Here is a 4,493-nt window from a genome sequence, read left to right as displayed (position 1 = left end):
TATTAATTCATGTTGCAAACTTAATAGCAGTTGCCGGCAACCTTTTACTAATCGCTGGCCAAAAAAAATCTGAAATATCTCGACGCACCGTAACAAATTTTACTTTACAATTTTGAAGTGAAAACTTTAAACAGTATAAAATATTGCCATTTGCTGTTCAGGGCGGACCTAAGGATTTGTTTCTAACTACATTAAATAAGAAGCGAAATAAAGCGTTTTTCGGTGTGAAATGTGAGTTCCAATGGCGTCATCCATGACCACAAAGAGAAGGTCTAATGAAAATACAATATAGGGAAACACGATACATGTCATCTATAGTTTATCCTGTAATTTCAACAGGGTCGTTAAACGCTCGATGTTACATTTATATAAGACCATATAGACTAATAGACAGATTCTTTGTGTTATATCAATCTTTGCAAATGGACATATTTGTTTAAATCTAAATATAGTAATCAGGTGGCATTAACAAATTCTGTAACAAATTGTCTGTAGTGCCACCTGATTACTATATTTAGATTTAAACAAATGTGTCCATTTACAAAGATTGATATAACACAATGAATTTGTGTGAAGCGCTATCAAATACATTCAGATACACTAAGTTTGCATATCTTTGTTTAATGTTCCAGGGAAGGCACGGTTTTTTTAGGCTAAAAAGACTCCCTTAAAACATAACCAAATTAGAATATAAATGAAATACAAGCCAAGCGCGAAAATCAATTGAATTTATCGCCTCGTACGTAGTTTGTGTAAACAGGGGCGGGCCGGATCCGGCGTTTTCCGAATCTGCTCAATAAAATGTGATTTCCCCGATGCGCAATTTTATATATCTAAATTTTAAAGAAAAAAAGCTAGTGCTTCTTAAACTATGAATAAAGAAATTACCGTATACTCACGCCATAAAGGAAAAAAATCCCTTTTACCTAATGTAGCTTTTATCCGCGTTTTGCAATAACTGAACATCAAGAGAAAAAAGAAAATAATACTTTTATCGACATGTTTGAGAGTGACAAGTTTTAAGATAAGGCCCGCAAAAAATGTTATAATATTAAAAGATACTCTTCTACGTTGCATACAAAAGAGACTTATGTACTTACTATTATGTGGCAAGTTGTATAACTTACAGTAAATATATTGCGTGCGATGAACCGCGTTTAAACAAAACTTTTCACTTGTTTTCCTGGAATCATTTTAAAGAGAGCCGGTGTCGGTTTAAAAGTAAACAAAGCCTACTGCCTTTGTTACGTAAGAATACAGTGGCTTGTTTTAAGCCTATAGAGACAATAGTCGTGTGCCCAATTATGATAAGCAGGTTATCTATTGGGCGACTATCGCTTTATTGCGTAACAAAGACAATGCCAGTTGTTGATTTATTTACTTTCAAACCGTTATTGCGTGCTGTGTTATCACAAAAGGTCGGAAAACGCCCCAATGACGACTTTGGGGGCGTTTTTTGCGCAAAATTTAACCCTCGTATCTTCGGCAATGCGAGGCCCGGCGATTCCGAGGCGGCGTATTTGCAGATCGCCACCGTTGTTACGTCACAGTGCCGGTTTGTGACGTAGGTGGTGGCACTTTCTGTTTGCCTGGCTCGTGCCAAGCAGTCTACTGGCGCTTATTTTTTGCTGTCGATGTTGGTAAGTTGCGTAAGTTTTGTTCAGTTGCGAAATAGTCGGACTTTGATCGTGTTTTGCAACACGGTGCAAAGGAAATTAATTTTAACTTCACATTTCGACTTTAATCATCACTTTATTTCCTTGGCAAAAGCAAAACGAAAACTTGGATATATTTTAAATATAATTGTCTTATAAAATTGAAACTGGTAGCATTTTTAAGTTGTTGAATGTTTCTGTTAGTAGTTTTAGCATCGTCATAGAAAACAAATTCCAAGTAAAATTTTCCTTAGAACGAAAAGTGTTCTTAAATACAGTATAGTCTGTCTTTCCAGGAATATTAAAATAAAAAACAAATTTAAACAGTATACTAAATATATTGTTATGCTCAAATACAATGTCGAGGTCCGTAGGTGTTAAAATTCCCCTTGGTGAGAAACATGTAGCATCACTGATCCACCAGTCATGGCTAAATAAGGGAAAGTTTAAAGAGATGGCGGGCAAAATCTTGCGATTTGATGGAAGCAAGCCAAAAATGATTCTAGCGGAAGATAGGCACACAACATGAAACATCAAAGCAGCCCAAGGCAATGCAGCACTTTAGTATTATTACTGTTTACCAGTGTTGCAATAACTTGTGTAACTAGGTCACTATTTTTTAATTACATAACCCAAGGGGTGTTTTTTAGGCAAATGACTTGGGTGTTTCAATTAAATACAGTGTTTTAATTCAATACTTTGTTGAAAGAATTGGTGAATATATAGTTAATTTAATTTTATGCGTAATACTGTTTGGCAGTGTTCTTTTTACAGGTTGCTACGCGAAATAAACTTAAAGGTGGATTGAACATTTTGTTTTAGTTTAAAAAAAGCACGTTTCTGATTTTAGTGACTTATCTGGTCTTGCTATGGCAATGACTTAATATAAGGCCACATAGACTTGCTATGACAATGACATGATACAAGGCCAAATAGACTTGCTATGGCAATTACTTGATATAAGGCCAAATAGACTTGCTATTGCAATGACTTGATATAGGCCAATAGAAAATTCGCTTTCAACATTGCTAAATAAAAACAGTTGTTTTTTGGGTTTGATAGCAAAATCAAAGCTTTTTTTCATTTTTTAAACTCGTTTATATAATGTTGTACAATCCATTGATGTATAGATACGATAAAAAACGTCCCGACCACTACTGATCAACAAAATGTTTTTGTTTCGCTTTTCCCGTGTGATTGTAACTGCAAAGATGTGTTTGATTTCAATGACGCAAAAACGTTAAAATACGCAACAAGTGAGTATATCACAATGGTACAACCCATGGTGTGTGTTTTTGCTACAGAATAACTTTTTTCAATCCACGTGGGACGCTGCTCAAAAACACTCTTGTTATTCCCTGAAATCGTGTTAAAGGAGAATTTCCTGATTGTTCACGCAAAATTTGTCTTATCATTAACCGCGTCGCATTTAACTGTTGTTATTTTGGCGCAGCGTTATTAGATCGATGTCGTAGATAAGTGATAAGGTAATCAAAAGCTGACGGGAAAGAACAAACGTCACCGTATTCGGTTTGTCTGGTCGATAGACCAGACATGACTAAGGCTACTGTCTCGTGTGAACAACACCTGTAAATATTGCAAAGTACATGTCGATATTGCAGCATAGAGTGAGGTCACCAAAAAATAGCCGCCAGTTTAATTCATCCAACAGTTTTTCATTGAAAATTCTATCGGGTGTAAATTCTAGCTATATTTTGATGAAACTTCAAACTTAACGGCGATTTCATAAAGTCATTTCATATTTTGAAAAGTATTTTTAACGTTTTATTTGTTCAATACTAACCCAATCAAATAAGTCAATACACTATTTGAGTCCTACCCGCGATCTTCAATAGTTATAGTCAGGGCTGCGGAGTCAGTTAAAAATAACCCGAGTCCGACTCCGGCCAAAACTATTACATTTTGCCGCCTTAACAGTTTTAAAATTTGATACTGCGCATGCGCACGTCGGACTCGGGACTCGGGACTCGGGTAGTTTTACGCGGTCTTACTCGAGTCCCGAGTCCCGAGTCCGACTCCGGCAAAACAAACCGACTCCGTCGAGTCCCGAGTCCGAGTCCGACTCCGCAGCCCTGGTTACAATATTGGTGTGCTTTGTTTTTTATATTTTTTAATTATATATGCTTTTTGTAATACTGGCAGGTGTATACTACAACCCCTTGGCGCAAATGCGTTGATTTCAATTTGCTTTGAAATCTTTTTTACTAATTTGAGTTTGTTTTTTTTAGTAAATTTGACTTTTGTCTCAAACCTGTAAACAAAATGAGTGTAAAGGATATATTTTTAAATTCTGTGCTTGTTAACTCACCTTTCGCAACGCAAAAGTGGATTGTTGTTGTTTTTTTAAGTAAGATTTTTAATTTAGCGTTTTACTGTTTACATTATTAACGTTTACCACACAGTTTATGTAAAAGTAAACACAAAAGAGACTGTAAAACTTACATTATGAATAAACGTGACCATAAAAGATTAAAATATGCCTAAAAGAACAAAATCATTACTAACGATAATACTCACATGAAGAGCTAACAAAACGTAAAGAAGCCAGCTTTTCAAATACTGTATAGCCGTAACTAAAATGAGGTCAGATAGTCACTGGCTCAGATAGTCACGGCAATCACAGCCAAACTCAGGAATATCCATATTAGGCTCTTTGCAAGCGTTTTAGGGCCGTTTCGATTATTAGTTACCACCAGTCGGCTACGGAAATGACCAAACTGCTGATTTTTATCAAAGGAAAGTCAAATGGGAGTGACCTATGGGCAGGAAGCTGTTGTGACTATTGCCATTGTTTCTCATTAAAGATGACAATCGCGA

Source organism: Ascidiella aspersa, chromosome 3 (genome assembly GCF_963924565.1).
Source record: "Ascidiella aspersa chromosome 3, kaAscAspe10.2, whole genome shotgun sequence".
Classification (NCBI taxonomy): domain Eukaryota; kingdom Metazoa; phylum Chordata; class Ascidiacea; order Phlebobranchia; family Ascidiidae; genus Ascidiella; species Ascidiella aspersa.
The sequence above is the reverse complement of the archived record's forward strand: the minus strand, read 5'-3'. Positions refer to the sequence as shown.